This window comes from Cuculus canorus, chromosome 11 (assembly GCF_017976375.1).
Source record: "Cuculus canorus isolate bCucCan1 chromosome 11, bCucCan1.pri, whole genome shotgun sequence".
Lineage (NCBI taxonomy): Eukaryota > Metazoa > Chordata > Aves > Cuculiformes > Cuculidae > Cuculus > Cuculus canorus.
In genome coordinates this window covers 15,417,312-15,433,869 of record NC_071411.1, presented here as the reverse complement: position 1 = coordinate 15,433,869, position 16,558 = coordinate 15,417,312, and the positions used below count along the sequence as shown (strand labels likewise).

General features: G+C 42.4%; 1 protein-coding gene across 1 annotated transcript in view; it reads right to left on the bottom strand.

The window, feature by feature from the left end:
- The window catches only part of TAFA4 (TAFA chemokine like family member 4), a 103,040-nt gene that overhangs the window by 82,314 nt on the left and 4,168 nt on the right, over positions 1 to 16,558 (bottom strand). Inside the window, exons 2-3 of the mRNA XM_054076497.1 lie at positions 15,810 to 15,926; positions 4,465 to 4,554 (exon numbers count right to left, since the gene is read on the bottom strand). The gene's annotated coding sequence lies outside the window, so the exon portion shown is untranslated. The remainder of the gene's footprint in view (positions 1 to 4,464; positions 4,555 to 15,809; positions 15,927 to 16,558) is intronic.

The window sequence follows — 16,558 nt, the reverse complement described above, 5'->3', positions numbered from 1 at the left end:
CCGAGGTTTTAGCTCCCATCCCCTCCTACACCCTGGTGTTACACATATTTCTGCATCCACTCTGTCTTGCAGGACTCCCCACCAGAAAGCGTGGGAATTGTGAGGCTGGGGTGAATTAAATCTCTGCCTGTGTTTTCCTTGCCTTCGTGGGTGTACTGGGAAGGAGCAGGACATGGGAGCTTCTAGTCTCCAGGCCTGTGATCAAATTAACTCTCCCTCTGTCACACATCCTAATCATCACAGCTGGCAGTCATGCCAACAATATTAACGCTGCTGAGTAGCTTTCAGTTTTGCAGTCAGCAAGGTTTTCTGCTTCCCTCAAATAAAAAAATAGGTTTGCACTACTTAACGCTGCATAAATGTTACAGATACATCCAAAGCCCATGTTACTGTTGTGTTGAGATGAACCGACGGTAAGTGTTGTAGATATTTTAAATCTTTTGAAGATTACAACAGTTACAAAGCTCATTATTTCTAAATGTGTTTATCCTTCCTCTCTTTTTTATTTGTGAAATTAGGCAATGCGCAGTTTAAATAAACAACTATTGTACTATTAAACATTGATTAAAGTAAAAGGTTCCATTTAAATTATTAAGTGGTAAGATAAAAAGCATCCCTTCTCTTTTGTACGCTACTTTATTCTGAAGTCAAACTTCTGTAGTCTCACTGAATGCTAATGAGCAGCATAATAATGCACAAGGGCAAGAGGGGGCTGAGTAATTAAAAACAGAGGGCAGAAATCAAAGGGCTTGAAATATACTTACCAAAATAATTCAATTATACATTAGAAACCTGGGATAATCAAGACACATCCCACAGTTCCATTCATCATTATGCCCCAATTTAATATCTAGACTGGTCGGCTGTATGCAGGAAGCAACAACTGGGACTTCCATGTGCGATGCTTCAGCTGAAGAGACAAAGGCAACGTGCACTCAGGTCCCGTTCTCATCATCCTGCTCCTTGAAAACGGCTTCACTTGACTGAGTATATTCTCAGTTAAACTGATTTAAGGAATTATTTTTAGCCACAAGCTACTTCTATACTGGTTGTATATTCCTTTTCACTGTAGCTTCGCAATTAACACAAACCTCCACACCCACTATTTTAAGTTCCATATAAATCCATCTCCCACCTCTCTCCTTAGCTTCACCTCTTCGTGTGGTTTCAGGCTTTCCTGGTTATCCACAAAAACCTGTGCCAAGCAAAGCAGCAGGTAGTTTCATTCAGCAAAACGTGCATTTAGTTGGGACATGGCATCACGAGCCCCTGAGGTTTTCACACAACACAAGCTGGGTTGAAAAGTCCTGATGTAGCTTTGCAATGTCACCACTCTTACGGGGCCAAGGAGTCCCATTGCAGCTTCAGGATGGCAAAAGGCTGAGAGAGGATGTGCATTTCAAGCAAATTCCAGCACTACGTGATAAAACAAGGGGGGAAAAAGAGCCAGTCTGTCCTTGTTTAGTGGTTTTGGAGAGCAGCAGAGGATTTATGTGATTTTGCTTTGTATAGTTTTGACACGATAAGCAATGATCAAACCTAGTCCCATTAACACTGGTAAGAGCTCCAGGGAGGAAATTACAAGTGACACGCAGTCAGGAGCCATGCAAAAAGTGAACTGAAATCTCCAACTGACAAAGGACAGCATTGTTATTCAAAAAGTTTGCAGTTTTACAAGTTGCTCCCTCCCTTCTGGCACATAATTAAGGCAACGTCAGGTGAAAACCGCTGGAAACAACCAATTTCAGAAAAAAAATCAGGAGTTTCAGTAAAACCAACAGCACATCAGCTTCCTGAGGAATCTAAGTCTGATTGTCTTACTAGAATTTTTAAATGTTTAAGCACAGAGATTACTAGTTGTCTCTAATGAGCACAGAAGTCAAGCAGATTATTGCTGTGCTTCACAAGGCCGGAGAAGCCTGTAGGCCAACATAGGTTCCAACATTAAATGGTAAAAAGGGAAACAAGAATCTCAGGTCAAGTTCTCCAAAACTAGGGGTCTTAATTAAAATGTAGGTTATGACTTCAGCAGATGGGTGCCATTTAGTGTAGTCCCAGCTATTATCGAGATCTGCTGCATCTTCAATTTGTAACAAAACAAAACGCTGCATGAGAAAGAGCGAGTGTGTTTCAGCCAGCGTACGACAGCAAATGTGGATGTCTCAAGCTTTCCCTAGCCCTATTTGCTACATATTCCTCAATCAAAAATAAAGCTCCTTTTGAGGTGCATCTTCCCTAAAAAATACGTAGATTTGCTTGTTAAAAAGGAGATCATGAGAACAAACCAACCAGCCTGTAGTGGGAGCCACAGCAGGGTTTGCCAAAGGGGGAGAGGGAAACATGCAAGTTAAGATAGATATAATTTTGACAGACAATGAAACAGAGAGCAAAATAGGTGGGTTTTTTTCCTCCCTTTTTCCTATGAGGAATTCATTTTTAGAAGAGACAGCGCCAAGATACACGTTGTTTGGTTTTGCAGAGGGATTGACTGAAAGGGGGGAGCCACATCCAGGGGCAGAGCTGGAGCTACACGGGAGCCCCACTCCTCAATATTTGTTTCCTAAGTTTGGTGATGAAATACTGTAGCAGATATCTTAGCGACATCTTTTTCTGAGAAGCAGTCTGGGGCAGTAATTCTAACAGGACAAGTCAGCTGTAATGAATCTCTTTCCTCGACACAGATGGGGCCCCACTTTACTCACATGAATAGCTTGTTCCACTTCTGAAGACTACAAGGAGACAAGAGCAAGTAGTTCTGGCCTCTTATGCTTACCTGCCTTAAACAATATAGTGGCAATCAATAGATGAACTTCATTTTTTTTAAATATGCAATTACATGAAACGGATTACAGAAGTGACAAAACCCAGACCAACTCCACAAACACAGAGCTGAGCTCTGATTTCTATCAGTATGAGATCAAAGTAGTGCAGTTGCTCATTTACAGCTTGAAGCTGCATTATTTTCCCTAAGTCAGGCTGTATTGCTAGTCAACCGAACTCTGTAAAGCAGAAATATCAAGCCATGTTGATGTTCCTTCCACAGTAAATAATGACTTGCAAAGAAGGGGGGGGAGATATCTCCCTTCCCCTCCCTATTGCAATTCATTAAGTTCAACTGTGATAACCAGTGAGGCATACAGGAAAGGGTTAGGTATCTCTGCCTCTGAATATTTAATTCAGGACTCAATGTAATGCACAGCATCCTTATACCCTTGGGAGTTCAGCAGCCAATATGCCAATGAATATATCCTGACAATAGTGATATTTTCTGCACTGAGTGACATTTGCTCACCACATATGTTACATCGGATGCTGAGGTCTACACTTGTGAGAAATTAATCAGAATCCATCTGTTTCCTTCTCATCCTGGACAATTTCATTACAACTTAAGCAAAGATTATAGGATTCCCATGTCTGTGTCCCCAGCCCCCAGCCCAGTCTTGGTGTTTCCATACTGAACGATTAAAGCTGCTTAGTTTAAGTAAGGTCAGAAACAATCTTCCTTCCTGTAGAGAAAGGCATAATGCTCATGAGCAGGGTGCAAAATCTGCTCTAAATTATGTGTAGGTAAATCCAGAATATCCCTATTGATCCAAAGTGAGGGGGTAGATTTATTGTGGTGCAGGATCTGGATGCTGATCATTCAATGAGTGTTTCTGGTGGCTGGTTTTGATTTGCATCAGGCTTGAGATTGCACAAAGTCAGTCACTCTGCAGGTCCTCCATCACACTTTCATTTATCTGTCCAGGGGGTGAGCAAAGGGATGGCTCAGCTTTCCTGTGGGGCTGGGGGATATCGTGCAACTGCTGGGAAAAGAAAGAGCTCTGTCTTAAAACACTCCCTGTACTTGTACATGCACTTTGGCAAGTCCTTTGCTTATTTCTTATTTCCTAGTACTTTGTTAGTTCAATGTAATAGCAAGGGAGAACCAGGCATAAAGATTGCTTGGACTCAGCTGGCTTATAACACTAAATACCGCACAACATTGGATGTACTTGCTTAAAAGGGGGTTATCCTAGAAGTCCTTTGGATGAGGCACAAATGGCACAACATAAAAATATAAAACATAAATATCAGTGAGAATCTGATACCCAATTGCTATGTAACAGCTGCAGCCAAGTCTGCTAAGGTGAGGTTTCCTGAGCCAAAGTTAGGAACCGAAAAGTGAGGATTCCATCACAGAAGCTGTCAACAGAGACACACTGAGCAGGAGGCCTGGAAAAGGCCAGTAACGAGGGAAATAAGGTGCTGCAACAAGGAGGGGCCCAGGCAGCTGTAGCATCTGGTGTTCAAATGTCAGGGAGGCAAAACCTGGGATACAAAGGGATCGGAACTGCAGGCTGACTGCTGCTGCATGGGCAGAACCAGGGGCTGCGCTGCCAACCCAGCGCAGGAGATGGCAGGTCCCTTTCTAGATGAACAGTTTCTCCTGGACCTGCAACTTAAACCCTTGCAGTCACTTACCCACGAGTGCTTCTGCTGCTCAGCCTGAGAGAAGGATACTTGGAGACGTGAGTTTTTTTCACCAGCATCACCAGGCCCACTCAGCTCTTCCTGTTGTGGTTAGAAATGAAGCACAGTGAGATGTGAGGTCCAGACTTACGCCCATGAGATGGCAGAAAGCAGGACCCCAACAGCATTAGGTTAACGTGGGTGCCCTGAACTAGGCAAACACCTCCCAGCACTGCAGCTTCACAGGCACAGCCACCAAATCTGACCACACTAGCAGTGAAAGAAGAAGGCCGTAACAAGCAAAGCTGTGCAGGACCAGCTAGAAAGAGCAGCAATTAGCTGTAGGTTGTAGCAATAAGATTTGTCTGCAAGCAAAGGAATTCACCCAGCAATGGGGAGGTGGAAGCTGAAGGCAGAGATCTGCAAAACAAACACCGGTCGGCCAGCCCAAGATCGGAAACCTCACGAAGCTCCCTGACCCCATTCGGTGCTGTGCTGCCTTCCTCACTTCTCACAGCTATTATTCCAGCTGACTTGCAGATACTCAACAGTTATTTTAGAAATGAAGGTGCATTGAGATCAGGCTGTCACAGCCTGTCTTTTCAATCATCAGTTACTTGATCAGATGCTTTTTTTGCCGTAACACTATCACGTGATACTGGGACTTTAAAGAGGACCTACATTCCAGCTCCGCTACTGGATACTTCCTTGCCAGAAAGATATTGACACATTGGAAGATAGCTATAAAAGAAAAAGATCTTGCATAAATTAACTTATGCTATTTATAGAACTGGAGAGCAGTCTATCCCTGGGACCATCTGCTTATCTGTGTCCCATGGCAATTAAAGTCACCATTTCACCATATCTTCTCCGTCAAGGGCTGAGATTATGCACTGTACTCTTTTTTTTTCACACAGCCCTGACCTTACATCTGTGCTGTTTAGTGTCTCTTCCCAGTTTTCCATAACACTTCCCATATCCAGTCTCTGAGCACTGCTACAAGAAAGGAAACACCCAAACTGTTTACTTTTATTACTAGGAGGTCAAGGGGCCAGTAGGTGACAAAGGCTCTATTTATATCATTGATTCTCAATAATTATTCTGTTTTAATAAAAAAGAAAACAGGCATTATGCACTAGATTAATGAATTTATAGATTAGGCACAGAGTGGCCCTCATAGAGTTTAATCTTTTCAGTGTTCCTTGTTACAAACACCTCACCTACATTTTCAGAAGGAACCTGTGATTTTGGACACTGTTTTTTAACATTCAACTCAAGAGGTTTTCCAAAATTATCAAAAACCCATGAGCAGACCTCTCACTATCTTATTTATCAAAGAAAGCCAGAAGCCTAAAGTGTGTGACATCCAAATATTTTGCTTTAGAAAACATGAAAAGATAAAAACCAACTGTACTTAATGTACAGCTTGCCCATATTACAGATACTGGAGAATTTTCTGAAGTAATTTAAAAACTTGAGTCCTACTGCTTTGGTCTGTATCTTTTTATACACGATGCATTTTTATTACTCTATGTAATTTTAATAATTTACTCTGGCACCATCCTTTTAGTAACTGCATTCACTACATTTAGCAATAGGAATTACAATAAAAGTAAGGAAGAAACTACAGAAGATTCGATTAGCAGGAAGATTTGCCAGAAAGGCAGCTTTATAGCAGACTGACGGACTCTTGCTTAGGTGAAAAATACTATTTTACAGAAATGGAACTCAGGGATATGAATTTCATGACCACTAATAATTTGGTTAATTAGAAAAATAAAGAAAGGCTTTCTTACGTTGATCAATCACATAACTAACATCTCAAGCAGTGCCCCACCTCTGTTGTAGCTGATATTACAAAAAGCTTCTTTTTTCCAGATAAAAAGGGATGTGTGTGTGTGAGAGAGAAAGAATTTGAAATATTAAAGCAGTGATATACCCAAACATTACCCATTTCGGTCTGAAACTCAGTACAGACACGAGACAACTAGAAGTTACGTGAGCACAGAGAGACTGAAAATATTTGCTGCCTGAGCCACTCTGTATGGGAACGGTCCTCTCGCAGATATCTCTGCCCCTTTCAGTCTCCCCAAAACTTTCCTCTCTCAGGTTTCCACTTTCCAATACAGGATACAAAACCTGAGACTGAAGGCGCTGAGGAGGAGCTTCACAACCATGACTGTCTAACCAGCGGTCTAAACTCTCTGCTGAAAACCTAAAGATCATTACGCATAGTCCCAGCGGAGAAAAACCGGTGTAATACCTTCCCTCAGCATTTAAAAAGATATAACAGAGCATTACTGACTACGGATATAACATATACAAAGTATTCCAGTGCATAGATGTAAGTATTTGTGGAGAGGCTTTAAAGCCATTGTTGTCCATTTTTGCACATTAAAACCCACAAAGGGATTTATTTAGAGCACTAAATCATTTCATTTCTCTCTGGCTAGATTTTTAACTATTAAAATATTTATCATGTACTCCAAGAATTCCTATGCCAAGTATTTATTTTATTTTTTATTACCTTATAAGTAGTTTCTTTAGAATAGCTTCAGGTGCACATATTGCTCTTAAAAAAACATGGAAAATAAGAGCTTATTGTAAAACACCCAAGAGAAATGAGACATCAGGCACTGCTGAGATCAGAGATCTGCCATCAGCAGTGGCTTATGACCACAATACAACAAAGGGGCGGATTCCACAAAATTGCATTTTTTCAAAGCTGAAAGTTTTCAGAGTGAAGGTTCTTGGAGTTTCACATAAGTAGATGCAAATTTCTACTGCTGAAAAGGCTGGGGGAAAAAAGCTTCTGTAAAGGGAATATTTGTGTCAAAACCTCCCTTTTAAATTTCCCTTCAGACAAACAATATTTTTTTGTAAGATGGATGGTTGGCAGCGAGAAAAACACTTTTCCATGTGAAAATCCCCACCTCATCTTGTTACCTGTTGCTGACTGATGGGATACCGTTGGCCCTGAGATGCTGCTCGGTAACACTCAAGCTGCTCAGCTTGCGGGCAGGGTGCTGGACGCAGCACTGGTGCCGTGCTCCCCTCCTCGCACCACTTACCCCAACACAAATCTGTGCCTCCGACTTTCTCGAGCACAAGCAAGTGGAAAGCTGCACAGAACTCCTGCTCTACGTAGCCTGATGTAGTCAGTGCTGATCGGCCCAAGCTGCGTTTGTCAGAGACAATTACAGAGCTGTTGCATCCAAGGTGGGTATCAGATGGCAATGCATAGAGTGCCATTCCTGCAGCCGGCTGGACTCATGCACTTGTCACAGTGGGCAGGAGGGGCCACGTGCCAGCAAAGGGGATCTCCTACCCGTGGTGAGATGGGATGAAAGGCACAGACACTACAGCTGATAGCAGGTCTGGAGCTCACAAACTCATCCCAGCACCGGTTTCCTGACCAGAAGATTAGCAGCAACACAAAGGCTCAGATCACCTCACCCTGTAGCTTTCAGCACAGTGGCAGACGAAGCATCTTCTGCCTGGACAGCCACTTTGGATGGAGCCTCTGACAGACTGAGGCCAGGGCTGGCCTGGATGCCTTCACACCCCAGTGACGTGGTTGCTTCTCGCCCTGCAGCCTCCTCAGCTGGAGATGGTGAATATGATCAAATACAATTTGGCAGCTGTAAAGCTCAATTACAAACTGCCTGGGAAGAGATTACTTCAAGAACGTTTCTTTTAATCTGAAGAGAAGCAGAGACCTCTCCTCTTCTCCTTGTGAAGCCTCTGCTTTATGCAGAGAGCCACCATCATTCTCCAATACCAGAATTTGAACCATTACGTTACTCCTTATATTCCTTCATGTGATTTAACTCCTTGCACATGGAAAAAAAAATATTTTAACTATCCTTCCTTCTGTTTCTTCTCAAAGCAAAGGAGTCAGAGTGAGGCACAAACCTGAAAAATTATACCAAGCTTTTACCGACTTCTTTGGCATCTCTTCCAAAAGCTCTCCAGCCACCATGACTCCTTAGAGGACAATGGTAGGCAGCATCTTCAGGCAATTTTGTATAGAATTTGTGCCATTGCTTGTCTGTCCAACCGGGTTTCATTCTGCATTTATAAAAATGTAGAAAGCAGAAGAGGCTGTTTGCCATTTATAATCTCCAAGGAGTAAGGGATGTGCTCATACATAGTTATTCCACCTGTTCTGTTCTCTCTCTTAGACACCAAGATTAATGAAAAAAAAAAGGCAAGTAAGACTGCATTTGTAGACAGTGACTGCATTATTACTGAACACAGAACTTAACACTGAATGTCTGGGTCACTTAAAAGGTGATATGCATTTGTGAGAAAATGCACTTAGTTTATTTATGGGCAGGGACACTCTGGATTAACTATATCATAGGCTTTCCCGACAAAATACTCCAGTCAAGGTAGATATCATTACTGGACTAAATAACTGTTACTGAAACATGACCTGCTACTTCCACAAACAAGTCTTTTACCTTTACCACATTTATTTCCTACAAACTCTTTGATTTTCATTTAATGTCTATCTAAAAGGCTAAACACTCAGGCACTGCACTCAGTTGCATTGACATTATCTTTTAATTAGCAGAGGTCACTTAGTGCTTTTAGAAAAATCAACAGTTGCTTTCTTTCCATGGTCAACTGCAAGAGCATCACAGTTTATGCAGACTGATTAAAACTTGAAAATTATTTAGCATACAAGTATCTCAGGACAAATATAACTAAGCTTCTGCATGTAGATCATTTTCCTTGACAGCTCGGATTGCCACTCCATTAACGTGTGACTGATTATCATTGTGCAGTATCATTTTTTAGAAAACACCCTAATCTGCGCAGCACAACCAGGTCACTGGAAAAATGGTTCAGGATCTGTGGGGAAAAGACCTCTCCTCATATTGTGGGTTTCATGAGAGGATGGGCAAAGCTGTGGGTGGAGTTAATCCCAGAGCTATGTTGAGCTGTGTAAACTTGACAGCCTTTAAGTGCTTCCAAAACCTTGTCTCAGAAGAAGGGAAATAGAAGTTAGGGTTCATACATGATTGGTAAGCAGCAGATAAAGCTCATACTGGAGAGAGATGCACAACTCGCAGTTCGGCTTTGCCCCTGAATGCACATACTAAAAATGTGACCAACTTCATAATCTCCTGCAAATATAAAATAGTTTCCTCATATATAGTTGGGTTTTTTTTTTCCATTGGACAGGCAAGGATCTTATCTTCACCTATCAGGTGTTCTGGTTGTAGGAAATTTGTCCAAGGTGAATGAGTTCTTCAGGAATGGGGACTATGTTCAATTGAAGGGAATGGCAAGCCTTTTCACTCCAGAGTCACCTGCCCTTTTAAGAGACAGATTTTAAATGCTAAAGGCAAACAGACAGGGCTACTGTCTCCAATTCCTAACAGTTTTGTTAATCCTTGTCCTTTTGACCCATGCACAAAGAAAATTATTGCAGGAAACCAATAGTAAGAATTCATTTTTAATCCCTGTATTATATTCTATCTGCTACTGAGTTTGCAAAGTCAGTGGAATGAGAAGAGCTTTTACTACGCCTGTTACAAATTAAGAAAGGCTTCTTAGCATTGGTAGCTTTTTATTGCTGGACAAGGAGCATATGTCAGAAAACATGGCAAACAACAAAACCAGGATGAACCAGACCAAAAAAAAAATAGAGCAAGCATTTCTATTTAAAAAACAATTACATAAAGCTCCCTTGGAATGGCCATATCCATCCACAAACCAGCCGTTTTCATCTCCTGTGCCACATCTAGGTTATGAAAGGATTTAGTTTCCCAAGAAAAGAATTTGAGACATAAGGAATGCAGGACAATTTTAAATTAAACAGCAAACAGCATGACTATGGTAACATCTGCAATAGATTGGGTGCCCTAAACCCAGCACGGGAGATAACAGTCGTCTTATCTACGGTTTGGTAAATAATTCCTCCTACCTCAAGGGTCATTACATCTTCAGCTCTTTCTGTCATTTGTGATTCCACTGAGGGGCTGAAGAATAAAGTCTCTACAGGTCCTTATGGTGCAAGTGAGTAGCTATAAATAACAGCTCCGTGTTCAGCTGCACAGTACAAGCAACCTCATTTGCATCCTGACGTTCCTTTATTAGACACCAACTTTGAGCCCTACAGATCTCAGTATCCTCCGACATCAAATTTGGCAGGTGGTCACTAAGCAACAATATGAGCCATTAGGAGAAAGGTTTTCTGCTTTTCTCCATTCCAAAAAGCTCCATAATCCCCTCCTGAGAGAAATGGGGAGTTGGGGTTGGGGGGAAATCCCACAAAGGGGCATTCCTAAACCCATGAATCAGTAGAAGAGTCTCCTCCTCCAATCCTAAAGTTTGAATTCAGCAGGTGGGAGATAACACCAGCCAAGAGGCGATCCCTACTTCAAGGTAACATTCACACATCTTTCCCGATGCTGCCGCCGGGTGTTTGCTCCCTCTGAGTTGCCCAGCCAGGAGCTGTTTGCAGCTCACTGCCCCTGCAGCAGCACCCTGTAGCAGACTGATGTGTGTTAAAATAAACCACAGGTCTGTGGCTGGACTCTGTGTTTCTATTACTGGGGAAAAGATTTAAGACTGGGGCCAGTGCAGTTGTGTTTGTTGCCATCAACCCTGGAAAAAATGAGATCAAGCATGAGGCTGTGAGGAAACTGTATTGTATGGGTGCTGGTTTTTGGAGACTGCCACAAAGAAGGTCACCTTAACTGAAGAGAAGGTGGGTAAAAAACAAGGAGATTAGCATACAAAGGTATAAATCTAAAAAAGCCGAGGAAAAGGCAAGGGGGCACTTAGATCAGGCAGGCAGAGCCAGGCACATAAGCAATGCACAGAGATCTTATGGGACAAGGTTAGGACAGAAGTGACAGCTGCTCTGAAGAAATAACATTTTAAGATCCAAAACCCTGTCAGGAAAACCTAACAGTGTGGCCGGTAGAGAAGTTCAATAAAAATGGGCAGGCAGAAAAAGGATACAAGGTACATAAATACATGCTTATTCAATAAAGCAAGAAATAGAACAGCAAAATTGAGCAAACAAGGCTGCCTGGTGATGGGAGACAGCCTGATTTATTTGCCTTGCTGAAACAGTAGTGTTGAAAACACAGCGGGGAAACTCTGTTGTCTCGGTAGGAATTATTCAGCAAAGGAGGGTTAGGTCATGGCTAAAGCACCAGAAAGAGCCTCTGGAAGCCAAGTTTCCAAAGGAAGAAAAATCACACAGGTGATGCATAATTGATGCAGAAGTACCAAGGGTGTTGTATGCGTGGGGGACAGAGAGGAAAATTATTTTTGGAAAAAAAAAATCAACAAACAGTTAATAATAAAGCAGTAGTGACTTCTAATTACCTGTATACAACTGATTACAGTCCATGCCACAGCGACAAGCTGTTCCTTAGCAACTCAGAGTCAGCTTTTGGAAGGGCTCGTTCCAGGGAGCGAGGCTCCCATCTCCAGAGGGCCAAAGTTTAGCAATGAAGTCTGCTTGGACCATTAGGGTTTTGGGGCTACGGTACATTGAAGCGATGTAATTTACCTTCCATAGGAAGAGGTCACATTGGGGAAAAAAAATATATATATATTTGGGAAGATGGAGTGGAATCCAGCTGTCCTGTAAATGAGGATATTTAAATTGTGGTTTCAGCACTGGGGGCACCCAGGAGTTTGTGGCAGAAGAGGGGTGCAGCATCACCCAAGCAGAGAGGAAAGTGCAGATTATCAGGGCCAGATGGCTTCATCCGAAAACTCTGCAAGAAGAGAGCAACTGAGCCACTAGTGTGGAGATCCCTTCTCACTAAAACCAGGTGTCCCTCTCTTTCAAGAATTGCTCAAGACAAATCCATTTCCCAACCATGATTTTTTTTTTTCCTTGCACAAAGAAGTTGACTATTTTGAGAGGTCATTAAAAGTTACACATATCTAGGTAAGCAAGGTGTTTCTGTAGAGGAAAACTGAACCTTTCTGCAAATTAATAAGGGAAACTCACACATAAATCATACAAACTTTGAAAACATCAGAGCAAAGATACTGGCAAGGGTCTGTTGATGAGCTGAAGTATCCAGGAGAGAGCGAGTATTGCCACGGCTCAAGAACTGGTTAAGAGACAGGCATAGCTGCTTAATTTTTAAGAGAATCAAAGACTGGCATCATCATTCAGGTTTAATAAATCAATGAGCTAGAAAAACACACTAAAGAATAAATGTCAAATACTAGATAGAAGCTGGAAAAACTCCAGGGGTTCAGGAAACCTGCATGAACAGACAACAGAAGCATGCCCAGAGCAGGCTGCAGCCCCACTCCTCGGTAGACACGAGTCCTTCATTTCATTGGAAACTGCTTCCAATAATAATTAAAGGTGAAAAATAACAAAATTAAATAGAGCTGCCTACAACGGCCCTGCCAAAACTTTTCTCAGTGAAGCACTGGCTGGGAGATTGGGTGCCAGGAGAAGTGTCACTGTGTAGAAGGACATCAGCTCCCCCCTCAGATGCAAACTTAGTGGCACCAGAGTCCCAGGAGAGGCGAGTTGTTGAGTTTGGTGCAGGCAGTGCCAGCCCTCACCCTCTATCTTGGACCAATGGCAACAATCCAAAGTGTAACCAAAAAAACCCCACCCAAAAGCAAAAGCCACGATCTGGTTAATTCCAAAAAGAGACGAGTAACAGAATATGTGGGGCATAAACTGACACCCATCCTCAGGCACAGAAACTTGAGCGTCTCTTCTTAATAAAAAGAAATAAAAAAAGAAGAGTTTAAAAAAAAAACTTAGGTGACAGGAATTTAAAAACTGATGAAAACCTATGCTGAGGGACAAAGCTGCACGGAACGTGCTGTACTGACATCACAAGATGTCGATGTCCAGCAGGATTTTACCCACAGTTGGATTTGCACAAGGATCTGCAATTACACCCTTTTTATCCTCCTTCATTTAGATGTCCCAAGCACAAAATTCAGTAAGCAAGCACCTGTATTACTGCATTCAGGAGAAATCTCTCTCACGCAGCAGTGCTCTGATACAACATTGCAAAGCATATATTCTCATGAAAGACACTTTAATAAACTGCTCTATTAAAAATAATCTGCTAACAGAAGAGTATTGACTGTGTAAATTCAGTATTGGAGAGTTGTTAGAAAGTAAACGCAAGAATGAGTAGACATTTTATTAGGAGGGGACAAAACCCAGAAAGCCTTAGAACTAAGGAAAATTGTCTAGTATTTAAGAAACATAAAGGCAAAAATTTTTAGCTGAATACTGAGTCAGTGAGATCTGGGATGTCCTCAGCCAAATCTCCTCCACTGAGAACAAGTTTCTGCCATGCAGACATGGTTTGCACTTTCCCCCCATTGTCCAAGTCACAAGGGCATCCTCAATTGAAGTTATTGCATGAAGCTAATATTAAATGCTTTCAAATTAGATCAATAAAACACAGTTTACGGTAAATGACCAGGAAGCGGTCAATTTTGATTTTTAATCCCAGACTTTCTTATCAGTTCCTGACTCAAAAGGAAAACATCATCATTATTAAGTAAGGACTGAATTATTACATAGTATTCAGAAATGTTTTCTTTGAAGGATGCATTAAAAGGTCAAATATTCCCAGCTTATTTGGGTGGAATGTTAAAAATACTGAATATCCAGGGCAGTTTTGCAACTAAGGGCATTAGAAGGAGGTTTGGAGTATCCGTGTCCCTCTCAATTAACGTAACCTTTTTTAAAAAAAGAATGAGGTGTTTTAATATTCTGCATTGAACCAGCTGCCCAGGTTTCTTTTGTTAGGGAAAAGCCGTGCCTCCAACAACATGATGCCTTCCAGACTCACCATTCCCGGATGCAAATCCTCTTTGCAGATGTTACACTCAAACTGAGGGGGAATGGCACATTTGGCAGTGGCTCAAACACCATACTCGGGGAGCAAATTGATTGCTTGCAAGAATTCAAATCAAAGCATCGCTCAGACTTCAAAACGCGCAGATATATTTTTCATCTGCAATTGTTCCTGTTGACAGTTACTCACCTTTGTAATCAGTGACAAGACATGGAACACTTTGCACACTCCAAGTGCACTTCTGTCAAAGGAATCCCCTGCATCTCCCCAAGGCTAACTCTGCCACTGCTACAGGACAGGATGCACCAGGATTCTAGGTCCCAGCAGGAACGGGGTTTCCACCCATCTGCCTGAGTACAGAGAGTCGTAGTGCCCTGTTCCCTCCACCCCAAAGTGCCACAGAACCACTTTCTCACTCAGAAAAGCTCCCAAGCTTCAAAGCAACACTCATTCAAGCATCACTTCAGCACATACTCAAGTGCTTTGCTGGAGCTGTAGCACTAGAGCTCTGGCTGCCCAACACCTTTTGCTGTTAAGCCCTCTGTTCTCCACGCAGCAGGTAAGCCCGTGCGGGTGCAGGAGGCAAGGGCAGAGGGACCAGAGCATCCCACCCTGCCCCTTGCCTGCTGCAAACAGATACACAAATAAGCAATAACATTAAGCTAACGGGAGGAGAGAGTTTTGTAAAGCAGAATGCAGGCTGCTTAAATAATGAATTAAGAGGCATCAAAGAATGTGTATGTAAAAGGCCAGAGAGGAAAGGTCTGATATTTTAGACTACGCTAGATCACAATGAATAAATTATAAGAAAGGCTGAATACTTTACTAAGTATAAGGATGTCTAGCAAAAGAAAAGTTCCTACACTCTGGATCCCAAATGAAGATTGAGTTGAGGGCTCAGTCAGTCTGTGAGGTTTCTTCCACGTACATGGTCATCTGGACCAAGGCATCTTATCTGGACCAAGGCATCTTTATTTAACGGCATCCATTCTGCCTTCAAGCCTTTTACACCAGAGACAAGCCTGCTTATTTTTCCGATGCTGCTTAAGTTCTCCCAGTCATAACAAACTAAGAACACGCCGACAGTTTGACAAAGATGAAGTGATAGGTAGGAGGCATATTTCATTACGCTATCAAGGCTTTGGCGTGGTAATTGGTGAAGAAACAATTCAGAGCTGTCAGCTCAATACACATGCCTTTTCACTGATGGATGTGCCGAGTCCTTGATGGGGTAATGAATGATGTCCAACAGCGGTCACTGCCATGCTTGCACCCTCTTACCCAGCATCCTCGCAAAGCCCTAACCAGTGTGACTATCCCTCCCCATCACGGACGACCCCTTAGCTGCCTCCTGCACACCCCAAGGGCCAGGGCAGGTTCCTGCTCCTCACAAATGGCCACAATGAGGATTTTAAATCTGAAAGACTCTAAAAATCAAATGTCACACAGGGATAACCCCTGCTGCAGTCACTACTAGAGCTGCACACAAACTACCTTGCATACGCAGGATCTGTCAGTGTTCCTCACCTGAGACAGACCCATGGATGAGAGCGGAAAGACACCAACATGTAGCAGTCAGTTATTGACCTTCACTGTCCACAGCAGCACCTCTCTTTTCACTGAGTCTGCTCCACCCTTGCAGCACTGAAAGGAAAATGATAGTTTCTAGGTTACATCACATACGCCCATCGAGGGACTCCAAAAGAGCTCCACTTCAACCACTGAATTTAATGATAGATGTATTGCTCTTCCATCACAGAAAGGGAGAGCGTCTGCCTTCTTTCAATACTTCCATTATATTACAAAACACACCTGATTTCCATCCCTCTCACACAGCAATTCAAACACTTACTACGCTGTATAAACATTTAAAGCTTATTTTTATCTTGTTCAGCTCTTGAAAGCTGTGGGACAGAGAGCAGGCAGAGAAACCAGCTCCACCAGCTTTAACCAATGAGCAGGAGCAAGGCAGGACACTGCAGCCTGTGGCCCAGGTAAAGTTTTCAAAGCTGCAAAGAAAAGTCAATCAAGACCATTTTCAATGACCAACCATGGGATAAGCAGATAAAGGGATAAACTACAAAGCACAACTATTTTTCTTCATAAACAAAAGTCCTCGTGGTAATTAGTTTTGAAACAGAAGAACTCCACCGCTTTCCCAGTCTTTTCTTACTAATTTTCGAGTGTCAGCAGTCCACATTTTCAACAACCAGATGCATGTGCACAAACACTCTCTCCAGTGAGCTAAATGGGAGAAGTAATTAGGTAGTGGAAGG